The 18,374-nt window shown below is 44.8% G+C and overlaps 1 pseudogene; it reads right to left on the bottom strand.

Moving 5' to 3' along the window:
- Positions 1 to 16,465: 16,465 nt before the first annotated feature.
- On the bottom strand, positions 16,466 to 16,956 carry LOC115305539 (annotated as a pseudogene).
- Between the last annotated feature and the right edge of the window lie 1,418 nt (positions 16,957 to 18,374).

The following is an 18,374-nucleotide window of genomic DNA, read 5'->3' on the forward strand; positions in this document are numbered from 1 at the left end:
CATGTGTGTTATGCTTGAATGTCTCCACATTAGAGACATTTACCATGACTGTGTTGTGATGATTCTACAACCGTGAGTTGAGGATCCTTTTTGCAGCTGTGGTCCACGAAGAGTTCTAGGAGTCACACAAATAAACCAATGAGAAAAATCATCATATTCTGTTACACATCCCTGAGGGCAGGAAATTTGATTGGAGGACGTATTCATGGCAATGAGATGAGGTTAGAAAAAGCACAGGTCCAGGGGCTCCTGGGTGGCTCAGTTGGTTAAGCATCCGACTTCAGCTCAGGTCATGATCTCACGGTTCGTGGGTTCGAGCCCTGCGTCGGGCTCTGTGCCAACAACTCAGAGCCTGGAGCCTGCTTCAGATTCTGTGTCTCCCTCTCTCTCTGCCCCTCCCCTGCTCAGGCTCTGCCTCTCTCTCTCAAAAATAAATAATAAACATAAAAAACCATCTAAGGAAGAGCAAAGGTCCAGTCTCACGAGCTGAGGCAGAATGTGCAGTTCAGCGTGCAGAGAAGGAAAGGGCCCCCTGGCCACCCATCTCCAGTGGCTGCAAGGGGCAGGCGGGAAGGTGGCTGAGCAGAAACAGAATGTGTGAGTGAAGCAAGAGGACAGAAGAGCCTGGCGAGTCATGGAGCGGGCACTGGGACTCAGTCCTGTCAACAGCCCTCCTGGGGACTGCCAGAAGGGTTTTCCAGGAGAAGCCCACCTCGGCACCCATCAGAAAGCTACAACGTGAGCAGCGAGGAAAGAAAACTGAGCCTAGATCGTCACCAGGATAAAATGGGATTTGCCAAGGAAGAGGGTAAGAGCTACACCATCACCTCTCTTGGTGACCATTCAGAACAGCCATCTCTTCTAAGGGCCGGGCTGGGCCCCTCTCTGAAGACCTGTGAGAAAGCACACTGGCTACTAAGCCTCGGCCACCTGGAAACACCGTGCCGGGTGCCTTACGGGCAGCCCCACGTACCCCACGCACACGCTCCGGGAGGGAGGAGCTGTTGTGAGCCTCACACACAGCAGGGCGCCCACAGGCTCACACACTGAACTCAAGGCCAAGACCAAAGTGCAGCCACAGGGGCCTTAGGTCATGTCAGGGTATTTCAACTATCCTAAGCGAAAGGAAACGTACGTGAGTGACTTTGAGCAGGAACACAACATCATCGTGTTTTAATGAGAAAATGTTGTCCCCCAGGTGAAAAATAGATTGGAAGGGAATGCAACTGGAGGTAAGAAGACCTGTCACAAAACTCTAGATGGCGGAGGCCTCAGGTGGGATGGTGGTGTGGGGATGGGGAGAAGTGGGCATTTCGAGAGAAACAAAATCAGCAGGACTCGGAGGTGAACAGGTGAGCGAGGGGAGGGAGAAGGGGTCAAGGGCAATGCCCAGGATGTTGTCCTGAGCGGGCTGGATGTAGCTGCCACTCTCTGTGGCCGGGAGCACAGGCGAGAGGCACGTGATGGGGAACAGTGTCCACAAGACAGTAGCGAGGCCCGCGGGCACCTGAGGGAGGCTGTGTCCCAGCGGGACGTATGATCTGATGCTAAAAAAGATATCTGTGATGGAGGTCATCAGTTTACAGATGGACTAGATGAATTACAGACTCTCCCAGGGAAAGGCTGCGGAGTGAACAGAGAGAACCTAGGTAAGAATCCAGGGGAAACCCCATATTTAGAGAAGAGGGAGGAAATGAGTCTGACAAAGACATGGTGAGTGATGGAGGAAAATGAGAAAACTGGCAAGGAGGAGGTGACCAGCGAGCATTACTACATCAGGAAGAGCCAGTGAGGCAAGTCTGCCTCCACTGGGACCATCCTAGGGCCCATCACCATCTTTCTTCCCTGGCCTCCCCGCAGCAGCCTCCTGACTGGTCCATTTCTATACAACTTTGGGAGGGACTTTGCTTTAAAACTCTCACTTTGCACTTAGACTGAAGTGTATGTTCCATTTCATGCCCTCGGGGTCTTGTGTGATTTGGCCCCTGACCAGTCCTTCCCCTTCCTTTCTTTCTAATCTGTTCTTTCTATCCTTCAGCCTCAGTGAACTTTAACTTCCTTGATCTCAGTAAGGTCTTTATTCCCCCAGGGCCTTTGCCCTAGCTGTTGTGTCTGCCTGAAATTCTTTTTACTTCTTTTTCAAATGGCTGGCCCTTCTTTTCATCTTATAGATCCTAACTTAATCCTGTCATCCTCAAAAACGTCTACAATGGCGCCTCTGTCTAAACTAGGGTCTTCCACAAGTTTCTATCATAACATCATATTGATGTTTTCCTACTTAATACAAACCACTATTTGTGATTTGGGGACTTGTTCTTTTTTTCTCTTTCTTTTTTTAAATTTTTTTTATATTTATTTATTTTTGAGAGAGAGAGAGAGTGCAAATGGGGGAGGGACAGAGAGAGAGAGACATAGAATCTGAAGCAAGCTCCAGGCTCTGAGCTGTCAGCAGAGAGCCCAACACGGGGCTCAAACTCACAAACCACGAGATCAGAGATCACGACCTGATCTGAAGTCGGATACTTAACTAACTGAGCCACCCAGGCACCCCATTCTCTTTCTTGATAATGAGTAAGAGGCCCATACCTAGTTTGTCCTCCATTATATCCCCTCACCTAGTTCTGGGTCATCGTTTAGGGATGAATTAAGCTGTAAGTAACAGATAACTGAACCAACAGTAATTTAAGCTAATACGGTTTTATTTTCTCACATAGCAAGAAATCTAGTGGTAAGTTCATTAACTCAATGCTTACATCTCTTCCACTTGCCTTGCTATTTCCCTCATGGCTGCAAGACGGCTGGTGCAGCTCCTGCCATCGCACTTTCATCCATGTTCAAGGTAGGAAAAAAGGGACAGGAGGAAAGGCTGTATTAGGAGTATTGTCTAATTTTATAAGGAAACAAAAGCAGAAGTTCCCCTAGCGATTTCCGCTCACATCTAATAGGTCAGCACTGATACAGGGCCCCCATCCATGCAACAGAGATGGGAAGGTGTATGTGTTGGACTTTCCAGCCTCTGTAGCGGGGAGCAACAAGGGAACATGACATTCAGAGTGGCTTCGGAGTTGCTCATCTCCAGAGTTTCTGCAAGGGCACAGTAAGTAGGGCTGTTCACCTGGAGTCAAGAATTTGGGACAGTGAGAAATGAGAGACAGCTGGAGAGATGGGTTGAGGCCAGATGGCAAAGGATCTTAAAGGTTTTAATTCTACACTCTCACTTTTTTTTTTTAATGTTTATTTTACTTTTGGGAAACAGGGGGAGGGGCAGAGAGAGACAGGGACACAGAATTTGTTCCAGGCTCTGGACACAGAGCCCGATGCGGGGCTCGAACTCCCAAATCGTGAGCTCATGAACTGAACTGAAGTCGGACACTTAACCAACCTAGCCACCCAGGCGCCCCCCCTCTACAATCTCACTTCTGAGCTTGTGCAAATGGCGCACTTTGCTGCCTTCCCCTGCCTGTTCCCCCATCTCTCCCCTCTCCCCCTTTGAAAGCCCAACACAGTGGCGCATCATCAAAAGTGCAGAAGGGATTGATTTTCAGTCCCCTACCCCGCAGCAAGGACATGAGGTGACTGGATGGTGATATAGTGAATTGAGAAAAAAGCGGGACAGGAGCAAAGGAAATACAATGTTTAGCTTCCATCTGGATTTAATAATGAAAAACAGAACCACAGAGACCAGGGTTTCTAATTGCCAATCTGTGACTAGTGAAGTAATCTCTTCTCCTGACTCCCATGTACTTTCTTGTCTGTATTTTTCCCAAAATAGAACTCTATGGAAAGGCCCTCTGGCCCCGTCTCACTCCTTCTCTCCCTAGGGTCTGGAGTAGAGCATATGGTTAATATTTTAGATTATCACGTAATGAAGTTGGAAGCCAGGAAACAGTACAGAGTACAGATATTAACAAAGACCTAAACTATGCTCAGTTTGTTCCCACGATCACAGCCTGGAACTGCATTGACAAGGATGTTCTGCCTTCAGCCAGAAGCCATCTTCCTGTGGCATTAATGCCTGTGTACGTTTTGTGAGTATCACTCAGTAAGCTTTGTCCTGTAGGTAACACAGCACAATACCCCATGTTCCTGCTTCCACGGTGCTTAATGGCCGTCAGGTGACTGTGGCTTTGAATACAGTGGAACATTTGGTGGAGCTCAGGGAACTGGTCATCACTTGTTTAAGGAAGACCTCCTTCATTTACATTTGGCTTCTCCACTCTTGAGTAAAATTACTTTGATCTTGAGCACAGTAATTACAGCTTCATAGCATGCCACATGGATGGGTATTTATTTGGTGGAATGCCGTGGATCTTGCCTTTGATTGAATTTATATTCTTGACTATAGAGTATCTTTAAGGATATTTTGTTCCTATAGCAATCGCCATTCTATAGAAATCTGGGGAGAGACCCAAGCGCTCTGCACAAATGCAGAACAGAGAATCCATATGTGTCAGGTGGAAATGCCAAAGTGGACTGAAAGTGTGGCAGGAATCAATATGGCCTATGGAGAGCAGTCTCATCACCAAACTTCAGGTACAACGTGAATGTAGTTTTCCTTGGCAATGAATTCATTAGACCCTCATCAACAAGTCATGTTATGAACTGGCTCAAATCCAGTTTCTTTTCATGTCTTGCCTCTTCTCTCCTGGTCTCCTTATCCTCCAATAGCATGAGAATACATGCTGGTTCCCCAAAGGTACCCCTCACTTTCCCCATCCCGTGCCTTTGCTCACACTGCTCCCACACCTAGAACCTCCCCAGGCTTCCCTATCCATCTCTGCCTGTCCCTCAAATCCCAGCTGAAGAGACTTCAAATTCTTTGATTCCCCCAATTACACCCCTCATCCCCACGTTGCCCCCAGAGTATAAGGATATGTGCACAGTGGGTGTTCTGTCTTACTAATGTAGATTGTTCTCGATTTTTAAATGAGAGCTATTGGTAATGAACATTTAGGGAGCATTGGTCATGTCCCAGGCACTAGGCAAACCCATTACATGAATTACATTATTTATTCTATATAACAACCCTATGAGGTAGTCACAGGCACCACCATTGCTACCCCATTTGCAGATGAAGTAGGGAAGCTCAGGAAGGTTCATTAATACGCACCAGGCTGCACAGATGGTGCATGACAGAGCTCGGGAAGTCTGACTCCAGGACCAAATACTCCTAAACATTGAGTTCAACGTCTGGCATGAAGGAAAGGAGGCCAAGAGGGAATATACTGGGTGGATGCTCCCTCCTCCCTGTATAATTTATTCTGAGGCTGAGCCAAAGTGGCAGTGATATAATCCCTTAGGGTACATGGCACAGCCTGAAATTTAGGTGAACAAGCTCCAGGAACTTAAAACTCTAGAAACAACACAGATACCCAGCAGCAACCTATTTGCCACCTGTCAAACCAAGCAGCCTTGTCTGTCCCGTCTCGCTCTCCCTCTATAGATTAAAATTCAGCGGAAAGAAGTTCTTATACCACCAGTGCAAACATAGGACTCTTGCCCCTCCTTACACAGTGTCTACAACATACTTCTGAAAATATCATGGGTGTCTGTAGTCATGTTGTCTCCACTCTGATTTTAGAGTCCTTTCTTATGGGCCATCAAATGGGGGCATGCACACAGGATGTTTGCAGGGTGAGCAGGACATGTTTCATCAACAGAGAGGCCTCAACCTTTCTAGAAACCAAGAGGAACCTTCAGCACTTGGTGGTGTCCACAGAGACCCCATGGAGGAGCAGAGTTTATGGGAGTCTATGTAATTCTTAGAAGAAGGACTTGGTGGTCGTTGGACAATACCATCCTTGAGTCCTTCCTTCTCATAGAGGATGAGGTGTCCTGCCATCCATCCAGGCCAATCCTGTCACCTCTGCCAGGGCCAGGTCTCACTTCCATAAGAATTCTGGACTATCTTACTCTACCCTTATGATTTCTATCTTTCCCTCTCCCCTGGCTCTCTCTTCTCAACATATGATCATCTCACACCCTCCAGTTAAAACAGAGAACCTTCCCTGGGTGCTGTCTTGTTTTCCAGGTACCATCTCATTTCCTCCACAAATTGCCTTACAAATTACTTTACACACAGGGGGCCTGGGTGGCTCAGTCGATTGAGCGCCCGACTTCAGCTCCCGTCACAATCTTGCAATTAGTAACTTTGAGCCCCGCATTGGGCTGATGGCTCGGAGACTGGAGCCTGCTCTGGATTCTGTGTGTCTTTCTCTCTCTGTCCTTCCTCTGTTCACACTCTCTGTCTCTCTATGAAAATAAGTAAGTAAATAAATAAATATAAATAAAAACAAATTACACACAATGTTCATTTCCTTGCCTCTCGTTCACTCTATTGATTGACATTTACCTTCTCTGAAAGTGATCCTCATTCACAAAGTCCAGCAGGTGCATTTTGGTCTTTATCAGGGTAAACGGCTCCTCTGTACCATTTGATAGAGACACTGCTTTTTCTCCTGCATTCCTCCTTTGACACCTGTGATCTGTCATTCTAGAGGTGCACCCACCCCAGACTACTCCCTACGGCCTCCATGGTTCCTCTCTGCCCGCCTGCCCTTAAGTTGCTGTGGTTCTCTGGGGCATAGAGCGGGGTAATACTCCCCTCTTCCTGCCGCATCATGTTGCTCTGTACACCCTCCCAAGCTGGGCCCACCCATGATGTCACAGATCATGCACTTGGGTTCTGTGACCATCCATGTGCTGGCGACTCCTGAGTATTCGGTTCCAGCCCAGACTTCCCTCTTGTGTGCATCCCATCTCCTTTCAAAAGGTGGCCTGCAGGCATGTGGAACTAAGAAATGGGCCCACTGCTAAGACATACACTGAACAGCCCCCCTCTCTGTGGTGCAAAAACACAAGACCTTTGAAGTAACCACTTGTGGGGGCTAAGAGGTAATTGATAAGGCCCACTCTCTCCTGGGGTCTCTGTCCGGTAGGAAGGGAGGGGGATGTATTCATTTATTCTTCAAGTGACACCTTCGAGTGCATCAGTCTCCATCTTTGTCAGCATAGCTCACCAATTAGATGTGATTTCTTGGGGGCTGACAGTTAGGCTTCTTTGTTTTTGTATTCTCAGCTTCCAGCAGAATGCCACTTCTTAGGAAAGGCTCAGTGTCTGAGTGCAGGATGAATAAATGAAAGAATGCTTCCCAATTCACGCAGCTGCTGAGCAACAGCTGGAAAGTGAGGGTGGAGGATGCCCCATCTGCCTGTCTGTCATCCAGCTTGGTACCAACAGGAACCTGGCACATAAAGAAAAGAACAACAAAAAAGCAAAAATAGATCTATACGCTCCAGATTGCATTTATCCAACAAACAACTTGACACATTCAAACACACAGTTCACAGGTACCCCAGGCTCGATGTGTCCAAAACTGAACTCTCGGTTCAGACTCTTCCAGCCACCAAAACCTTTTCCCCTCTCAGTCTTCCTTGTCTCTCTAAGTAGCACACCATCCGCCCTACTAGCTTGAGGCAAAAACCTGGAAATCCTCCTGGTAAGAGACAAATTCTTAGTTCCTGGGTGGTTCTCAAGCACCTTTTCCCTCTCCTGCTCCCCTGTGTGGCTATCATCTGAGATCAGAATATGTCTCTTGCCAACGAGGCCATTCTTCTTCTTGTAAAGTCCACTTGGTCAGTTGGCCAGTTGTTTATTGTCTCTTCCCAAACTTCTCTTGCAGAGGATGGAGGGGTGGGTGGGGAAGAGTGGAAGCCCTCTCCTGGAGCACAATTCCCACAGTGCCTCCAGCCAAGCTTGGCCAACATGACAGTCTAGGGGACCACATACATTTTGCTGACCTCTTCTGCTCAATTTTCTCTATGAACCGTGCTTTAGCCTATGTTTATAGTTTGTGCTGTAAGGCTCTACTCTCTGGCTTAGCTTAACACATTCCTGATTCCTTCTCATCGCTCATTCATTTCACAAATATTTATGGAGTCCCCCCTACATGCTATATGCCCACTATAGGCCCACTGTTGTGGGCAGATTTATCAGTGAAGGGGCACCTGGGTGGCTCAGTCGGTTAAGCATCCAACTTCGGCTCAGGTCATGATCTTGCGGTTCGTGAGTTCGATTCCTGCATCGGGCTCTGTGCTGACAGCTCAGAGCCTGGAACCTGCTTCAGATTCTATGTGTGTGTGTGTGTCTCTCTCTGCCCCTCGCTGCTCACGTGTGCTCTTTCTCCCTCTCAAAAATAAACAAACATTAAGAAAATGTAAAGATTCATCAGTGAACAAAACAAAGATCCTTGCCCTTGTAGAGTTGGGCACATAGGTAGTAAACAATAGACATAAATCATTTACTACCTTATATTTTAGAAAGTAATAAACGCTATGGCAAAATTAGAAGGTAAAGCTGGATAAGAAAATAGGCAGTGTTAGAGGATGGTGTGATATTTTTACCAGTGTGGAAAGGCCCCATAGAACAAAGACTTGAGGCAGTGAGCGAGCTAGCCATGTGGATATCGGTGGGGGCGGGAGGGGGTGAGCCCATTCTAGGCAGAGGAAATAGCCAGCGCGCAGCCCTAAGACAAGGTAAGCCTGTGTGACTGAGGCCCAGCTGACAGGTCAATGGGGCTGAAACCTCAAAGGCCAGAGCACAGAAGGTGAGGTCAGAGAAGGGCAGGTCATTTCAGGCCTCGGAGGCCACTTTAAAGCTTTGGGATTCCCTCCCAAATCCCAAATGCGCAGGGAGAAGCGCATTCAGTATTTGAAGCAGAGGAGGAAACAGAATCAAAGCCATCCTTTAAAAGAATCCCTCTGCCGCTGTACTGATTATGTACCAGGGTCGGGCTTGGGGTGGGGACAAGAGGAAAAGCAGATGGCCAGCTAGGCGTCTTCCTTCAGCCACGCAGACAAGGGGTGATGGTGACGTGGGCCAACAGGTGACACTGAAGTGGTGAGAAGTGATCAGAGTCTATACATACTTTCAAGGAAGAACCAATAGGATTTCCCATTGAATTGCGTATGGGGTGTGAAAGAAAAAGTCAAGATGATGCCAAGGTTTTTGAATTGTGGAACTAGAAAGATGGACTTGCTATAAACTGACATGTGGAAGGGGGCTGGTGAAACAGGTTGGGAGGCTCAAGGGCCCAGTTTTTCTTCATTCTCTGTCTCTCAACCACCGGCAAGTCAGAGATTCCTCTTCCAAAGCACCCCTTGAATCCCACTGGCTCCCACCTACGACCCCCACCAGGAAACTAACAGCCAGCATCACATCTCGCCTGGTCTGGAGATGGCCTCCTGCTTCCTATCCTGATCCTCTCCGATCCACTCTCACGCCCCCAATTCCTCAGCAGGTCAGTCTGCAGCCAAACTGATCTCTGATACCCAAGCTGGGTCGCATCACTAACCTGCTAACCCTTTGGCGGTTTCTGTTGCTCCTGACTCCGTGCCCTGGGTCCCAAGCACCTGCACCATCTGACGCTCACTTGCTGTTCCACGCTCATCCTTTGCTGCAGACACAGTGGCCTTCTTGCAATTTCTCAAACCCTGCACGCTCTTTGGCACCCTCCTGCTCCTGCTCCTGCTCATCTCACCTCCCTGCCTGGATTCTTCTTCCTCCCGCTCTGCATGGGCGAGGCTGGCTCTTTCCCGTCCCGTCCCATCCCATCTCTGCTTCACCATCACCTTCTCTGAGAGACTCTCCTAACCCACCCTAACAGAGGCACTCCACTCCATTTTTCTCTATTACAGCATCTTTGATAGTACTTTCCACATATATTTACTTTTATAGTATATATATCCTCTTTTAAAGTACTTTCCGGGGCGCCTGGGTGGCTCAGTCGGTTAAGCCTCCGGCTTTGGCTCAGGTCAGATCTCACGTTCGTGGGTTCGAGCCCCGCGTCAGGCTCTGTGCTGACAGCTAGCTCAGAGCCTGGAGCCTGCTTCCGATTCTGTATCTCCCTCTCTCTCTGACCCTGCCCCTTTCATGCTCTGTCTCTCTCTGTATTAAAAATAAATAAAAAACATTTAAAAAAAATTTTTTTAAATAAAGTACTTTCCACATATATTTATTCCACATGTGTATATTCCACAAATATATATTTCCACATATACTTACTTTCCAGTAAATATATTATATATATATAATATGTGTGTATATATATTATGTATAATATATATACACAGTAAATTTGCTGTTTTACTGCCTGTTCTCCCACCAAACTGTAGGCTCACTGAGGCCATTTGACACAAGAAATAGTTACACATATTCCATAACCATGTGTTGATAAGGGAACAAATGAATTATATTAAGTGTAAGGCAATATAAAGCTTGAATGCAATAAATAAAATTACCTTCAGAATAAGATCTATATTCTTTAAAATACAAGGCCCAGGGCCTCTCCTCCCCCGTTCGTGCCCCACCCCTCATGCACCTACTTGTCATTCCTGGCCTCAGCCACTGTGCATGCCGGCTGTTTCCTCCGTCTGGAGCACTGACTCCTCGTTTCACATAGCTTAGCTTGGCTCACGTAGCTCTTCCTCTGAAAGGCCTTCTCCGATTCCCCGCCCCGGTGTGCCCACAGATTATTTCCTGAATGCCTGATGTTGCCATTATCTGCTCACTCTCCACCCGCCTCAGTCGACAAGCAACTTGAATACAGCAATGGGCCCTAGGTCTGGTTAGCTGGGGAGCTCAGGCACAAACACGGCAACTGGGAGGAACAGATGCTCAAAAACAGTCATTAGAGGGGCGCCTGGGTGGCTCAGTCGGTTAAGCGTCTGACTTCAGCTCAGGTCACAATCTCACAGTTCTTGAGTTTGAGCCCCACATGTGCTGACAGCTCAGAGCCTGGAGCCTGCTTCGGATTCTGTGTCTCCCTCGCTCTCTGCCCCTCCCCCACTCATTCTCTGTTTCTGTCTCTCAAAATAAAATAATAATGACATAAAAAAATTTTTAAAACACACACAGTCATTAGAAGAACGAATGAATGGGTGCCTAGGTGCCTCAGTCTGTTGAGCATCTGACTCTTGGTTTCAGCTCAGGTCATGATTTTGCGGTTCTTGGGATCGAACCCCACGTGGAGCTCTGCACTGACAGCCCAGAGCCTGCTAGGGATTCTATCTCTTTCTCTCTCTCTCTCTTTCTCTCTCTCTGCCCCTCCCCCCTCACATTCTCTCTCTCTCTCTCTCTCTCAAAAATAAAATAATCTTTTCTAATAAAGAGCAAATAAATGAATTAATGCTGATAATAGAGTTCTAGAAAGAGGCTCTAGAAGTAAATAAATGAGCTACCTTACTTTATAGACCTAACATTTGAACTTAACATAATGCTCTGCATGTTGATAATTAAGTTATGAAATTCCTTTAAAATTAATAGTATCCCTAGATTCAACAGTCTTACTTGAACTTTCATCTGGTTTTGTATCATCATTTTGCTTTCAAAACTCTTTAACCCAGCCCACACCAAATTATACAAAAATCGTTGATCTTTTTTCTTTATGTAAATATACCCACTGGGAAGAGGAAACATTTATGTAAGTTCAGAGAAATCAACAAACTTGTCCGAGATCAGAGAGCTAGTTGATCTGATATCCAAACTCAAGTCAAATTCTGGGCCAGTGCCCATTTGATGGAACTAGTACTTTTCAAACTTTTTAAACCCCAACCCACAGTCAGAAATACATTTTACATTCCAACCCAGTAACAGCACATGCGCGCCCATGCACACAGATGAAACAAATGTTTCATGAGCCAGTATTTCCCATTACTACCAATGGTAAATGAAAAGATGGCAGAGTTAACATTGCATACTGTTTTGTTGATATTTACATGGAATATAAAAATCCAAAATTAAAAATACAGAAACAAAAAGTTATACATGATTTTTATTTAGTGAACAGATGTGCTTGCCTGTTTGTAAATTCCTTCCAGTAAAATACCTAAGGACAAAGCCATGTATATATCTGGTACACTGTTGAACTTGGTTCTTTGCCTTTTTAAATCCACCCAAACTTGAAAACCCTAAAAATTCACCCAAATGTGTTGTTGTGATTGGTAATATAGTACCACTCTCTATGTAGCACTGAAAATTTATTAAAATCTCAATCTAAATAACAAACATAATATCTCTTAATCATTCTTCAGTATCAGACACAAATGCAATTATTTATTCTCTTTTCTGTTCACCAAGGTTAATTCAATTATTGATTCAGAGTTACTGACTCAGATTCAGTGAAAACCAAATGCATCTTTTATTCAATATCTTTTCTGCAAACTTCAGATTTTCTTCTACAAAGGAATGATTGGGACTTCGAAAGAAAAATGAAGTGTAACACTATCTCTCATTTTATTTCATCCAAACTGATTTTCTAAAGTTCCCTTCTATTTGTTGCAATAATGTCGGGAACATACAGCAGCTAGGATTATTACATTTTTAAGGAAAATTTGAGGACTGAAATGATCATCCTTTCAGCAGAGTTCTGGCCGCTCTGATCGTATAGGGACATGTGCCTGCGGCTAAACTGAACCAGACTACACCCCCACTTACCATGTCAGTTTTCATCTGGAGCACTGAATGAAGTTTCAGTGTACTTCAAAGCTTGATGACAGGAACAAAGATTTAGAGGTTAGATGCGAAATTGGCATGTGTTTGAGACTAGAGCAACTACAACCTTGAAAAATATTATTTGCACTTCTACTACACAAATAGCTGATCTGTCACTGGGACATCTTCATCAAAAGTTTATACAGAGTCTTCTGTTAGAATCCAACCGTTTATTAAAGCTACATTCCGCATGCGGGCAGGCATTGGTATTGTCCACAAATTTTTCAGAGGTATTGATTATTTCTAACATTAGCTAAGCTAACATTTGCTATCTTATTAAGTACCATGCAGTATTCCAGATGCTAGTTTTTTGGTCATTTGACCACTCAGTGGGTAATTAGGTACGTATTCACCTCTGGAAATGAAGAACAAGAGAGTAGCGCATTAGCAAGTCAATTAAAAAAAAAAAAAAACCAACCCAACTCTTTTAGTAGATTTCTCTCAACTTTTTAACTCAGACTTGGTTCGCAAATCCACTCAGTAATAATTGTCAATGTCACCTTTGCCTTCAAAGTGGCTTCCCTCACCCAGTACTGACTTGGCTTTTTTAGAACTCTGTAGAAATAAACATTACATTCAGAAAACTCATAGCGATGCAAACAATTCTTGCATATAGACATGTACATAAATTCTGTTCAGTGAAGTTTCAGTGAAACACCTGGGACAAGAGGACCCATTCCCAAGTGGCTTTTCCATTCCCATGTCCGGCGCTCTGGTGTGGATGGCTGGAAGACTGAACTCAGCTGGCACTGTTGACCAGCAAACCTACCTGTGGTCTCTCAGCAGCTTGGGATTCTCAGAGCATCATAGCTAGCTGTGCAGCTGTATCTCAGGAGAAACCATCCAGAGATCAAGTATTCCAGAGACCAAAGCAGAAGCTACAAGTGTCATTTTGAGCCAGTCTCAGAATTCACACATCATCACTTCTACCTTATTTTATTGGTCACAAGAGAGTCAGCCAAGATTCAAGGGGAGGGGAATTCAACCCCATTTCTGGACAAGAGGAATGTCCCATAATGACACCCATCTTTTAAAACTTCCACCTCTCAGGACACCTGGGTGGCTCAATTGGTTAAGGGTCCAACTTTGGCTCAGGTCATGATCTTACCCTTGGTGAGTTCGAGCCCCACGTCCAGTTCTGGGCTGACAGCTCAAAGCCTGGAGCCTGCTTCGTATTCTGTCTCCCTCTCTCTTCCCTTTTTCTCCTCACACTCTGTGTCTCTCTCACTCAAAAATAAATAAACATTAAAAATTTTTTTCAAAAAAACTTCCACGTCTTTTGGTACCCTTGAATGTGTTTGACAGGTTAAAGTATAATTTTCTTCCAAAACTGTAATTAAGAATGTCCCAGAATCAGCTATATACACACTTTTACTATCCAAGTATCAAGTCCAAAAATATTTGCCAAATGAGATGTTTTCCCAGTTCAAGAAATCTAAATCTCATTTCTGAGTTTGTATCATGTTTTGCTTAATATTTTATCTTATGGCAACCAGGAATGCTACCATGCATAGTAAGTAGATGTGGTCAACTCCAATATCTGAACAAAATATTTCTACAGGCTTGGCTCACTGGCATCTCATTTGATTTCAATAAATTCATGAGGTTCAAGAAAGATTTCCTCAGGTGCCAAAGATCATGATGAATAAACCATGATTGTTTATCAGTTTTTAATAACTCTGACATAATTTCTGCTCATATTTGTAGTCCAAACACATACTTTTTTCTAATGTTTCCAGATTAAATAACATTGAATCAAGAGCAGATTGTTCCAACTCAGAGATTATATCTAGTCTAGTTGTAAGTCAAATTAAATGTAAACAAACTAAAAAGTCCTCCATAAAAATTGTCTTGTCACTCATATCTGATATAACTAAAAATGTTAGCAACTTATATCAGTAATGTTATCAAATTAAATCACAAACTTTATACCAGACTATAATTATGTTAAAACATAGCCTCTCTATGCTACGCAATAGGAAAGATTTGATGAGATATTATGGTACACAGATCCTCCTCCATGTACAGTGGGGTTATATCCTGATAAACCCGCCTTAAGCTGAACATAGAATAAGCTGAAAAATCATTTGATACATCTAAACCTACCAAGCATTATAACTTAGCCTAAAATGTGCTAAGTCTTAAATGTACTCAGGGGCACCTGGGTAGCTCTGTCGGTTAAGTGTCCAACTTTGGCTCAGGTCATGATCTCACAGTCCATGGGTTTGAGCCCCGCATCGGGATCTGTGCTGACAGCTAGCTCAGAGCCTGGAGCCTGTCTTCGGATTCTGCGTCTCCTTCTCTGTCCCTCCCCTGCTCACACTCTGTGTCTCTCCCCCTCTCAAAAATAAATAAACATTTAAAATAATGTTTTAATGTGCTCAGAACCCTTCCTTCTGCATAAAGTTGGGCAAAATCATCTAACACAAAGCCTATTTTATACTGAAGTGTTGAGTATTCTCATATAATTTATTGAATACTATACTGAAAATGAATGAATGAATGAAACAGGATGCTGATATTGGTACAGGGTGGTCATAAGTGTATGGAGTTTTTTGTCCTCATGATCTCACGGCTGACCGAGAGCTGTTGGCTACCACTGGCCAACATCAAGAGAGAGGACCATTTGGCACATTGTTAGCCTGAGAAAAGATCAAATTCAAATTAGAAGCTTAGTGTCTACTGAATGTATGTCTCTTTGGCACCACCATAGTCCAAAAATTGGAAGTTGAACCATGGGTAAGTCAGGAGACCATAAATTTCATTAGAAATTATGTGTCAAGTCTATCATTTTTGCTAAGCTTTGCATATTTAGTTAAATCACATTTAAGTAATCTTCATATTTAAGGTCTTGCATCTATGGTTTCCTTTTCTATAATGCACCTCAAATAAAATCAGTTTGTATTAGTCAACATTTTTCTCGATGTTGTTGTGTTTATACTTCCGAATCCAGCCGTTAAACTTGTCATACCTCTATATTCTTCACATCATCTGTTTTCTTCTAATGATGATAAAACAACCCAATATGAAAGCAATGTACACCAGTTCAATTAAAATGTTATAGTAGTTACAAACCAGAAAAAAATGTCAGGTAATTTCCTTTCCAAAAAATACCCTGCTCATTCATAAATGAGACTCAGTTGAGTCTTGACCATTTGCTGACTCAGATAAAACATCGCAGTGCCTCACAACTAACTGCACATCCTATTAATATACAATTGAACTGTGCAATGTTAACATCCTGATATAATACAAACCAAATTAACCATATATCAGAACGTTTAATGAGATGCCCAAAGCTAGCTACATAATTTGCAGGGCCCAGTGCAAAATGAAAATGTGGCACCCCACCTGGCCATGGATAAGTCAATTGCCCTTTTCCAAGAGGGCAAACAAATGGGATCAGAAGCTTGTGGAGTCATATGGCCCAGGAGATGTCCTCCTATAGCACCAACCCAAAGAGTCCCCACATATGCCACACCAGCTATGAACCTGAATCGATTCCAGAGCAAGCAGTTAATCTATAAAGGGCATGTTGTCCCTTATCTAAAAACAAAAGTGGGTCAAGAGGGCAAAAAATTAACATGTGCTCAAAACTACAACCTGTCTGTAGGCAAAATAATTTTTGTTTAAAAAGATGGCTTTTTTTCCCCCATTAAAAATTTTTTTCCTTCCCAAGTGACCTAATGACTTGTTAGACTGACGCCTATTAAACAAAACCCAAGGTGGCTGCATGGATTTCTTCTTAGTAGCCTCAACACCATTCCCACAGTTCAGCACTCACACATGTGCACTGAGTTTACTCAAAACTAGTCTGTTCTGCTTCTTCCTCTTCTTCCAGGATGGGGGTGGGGGTCAAGCCAGGGGCCCATGCGATGTGGTCTGCAATCCTGAGGAACCCCTTGCCTTCCCCCCACCCAAAGTCAGGCCTTCTGTCTTTTGTTAATTTTTCTTCTTGCTGACACCCGTTTAAGACGGGCCAAAGGGGTAAGGCCCGTGGAGCCCCTTACTGTAAGTCACTACTGATAAGTTGTTTGCGGGACTGCTGGGGGACAGATTTACAGAGTTCTGTGAGAGTCTATTCTCATCTTGCTCGGTTTGGTCAGGAGCAGGAGCCCATGTGTTTTTGCTGATCGAGTCGAACCCGGAACCTCCAGGGTCTTTTAAGTTGTTTTCCTCTGATTGGCGGTTCTTTGGGGGAGAGGCAAACGGGTTGAAGTTTCCTTCTACCTTGCGATGCGGCTGTGTGTAGAACTCTGTTTCAAAAGATGACAGCTGCTGCGTTACTCCTAAAAGTCCACCCGCCTCCACACTGAGAATCACCCAGATGGCATCTCCATAGTAGAGTCCTGTAGCAGTGCACATCCGCCACTGTCCCTGATACATTCCTGCTCTGCTGGGGCTGCACACCTCAACCCATGGGGAGAGGTGACCCCCGGTGCCATGTGGCAGCAGTCATTGGGAAGGGGCAGAAATAGGGAAGCCAAATGATCGGGGTGCCAAGTGGTGGTGGGAGTGGGCGACAGAGAAGGTGCCGGAGGGAAGCAGCGAAGCAATGGGAGGCAGGATCATGCCTGAGCCCAGGGTCCAAGCCCCCAGTGCCTGCTCCACTGTCTCGTTTGACTTCATGTTCAAAACACAAATTCAAAGATGAAATTAAGAATTTCAAGATAGTGACCACGGAGCATTAAATTTGAAGCATGGGATCCTTCTGGGTGGGAGTCCCTGAACAACCATCCTGAAGCTGGTCCTGGTGATGCTAGCGAGTGAAATGAGCAGATAACCCATTCCTGGCCAGGACCCCACAACACACAGCCAGTCCTCCCCCGGCTGCGGGATTTGTCATGGGGCAGAATATCTGATGTGCTCTCATAATCTATCTTTTACCTTTCTTTCCGGTCATGACCCATGCGTCACATCCAAGTGCTCCTCTCTTTCAAGGCCTGTCCTCCCGAGGTGGGATGTGTCAGGGAGGCAGCCTAGCATGGAGGCAGGAATGTGCCAGCAATCACTTGGCTTTGGCCATCCCCTCTAACATTCCATACCTCCGTCTCTCTGGGCATCTGCCTCCTAATTATGAAATTCCTCATGTGATACTATTGGCTTCCTTCTTATTAATTATTAAGGAGAGGGTTAGACGAGGTGACCTCTACCATTCCCTCCAGCTCTGCTTCTGGAAGACAGAGACAACACAAATCGGTGTTTGGCAAAAGGCGTTTGGCCTCTTGACTGTGTTGCCTTCATTGTTATTGGACTTGTTATAATCAATATACTCTGATTCATCAAAGCCATATTTGAGCTGTTTGGTGTGATGTTGCTGCTGTGAAAAAGCCAAAAGTAAGGAGATATGAGTAATGTGGATGTGTATAGGCAAAGAAGGCCCTCATTTCCTTAAAGCCTAGCAGCAGATTAATTAATCTGCTGGGTTAATTCCATGACCCCAGATTTTAGAATAGCAATAATTAGTACCTGAGACAAACTCTTTTATCTAAGGTGCTCAAAGGGCTTTGTGGTCATTAACCCATTAATCCACCTGCCTCAAGCCATCAGAATCGCCTCAGAAGACAAGCATGCCAGAAATGGAGACATCACCGCAGTGAGGAGTGGCCATGAGTAACTCGCTGGAAGGGGGGTGGAGGGAGAAGGGGTCACCCAAAGAGTTCTCTTGGAAGAATTAAATGGGAAATCCTCTGCTGTTCTACAGATGGCAATTTAACCACTCACAAGGCTCTCTGAGTGAATTCTCATAGATGTCACATTTCATCATCTGGAAAATCTCTTTACCCTTAAAGTAAACTTTAGCTTTTACAGCTTCAGACAAACC

The sequence above is a fragment of the Suricata suricatta genome, chromosome 10 (assembly GCF_006229205.1).
Source record: "Suricata suricatta isolate VVHF042 chromosome 10, meerkat_22Aug2017_6uvM2_HiC, whole genome shotgun sequence".
In the NCBI taxonomy this organism is placed as follows: domain Eukaryota; kingdom Metazoa; phylum Chordata; class Mammalia; order Carnivora; family Herpestidae; genus Suricata; species Suricata suricatta.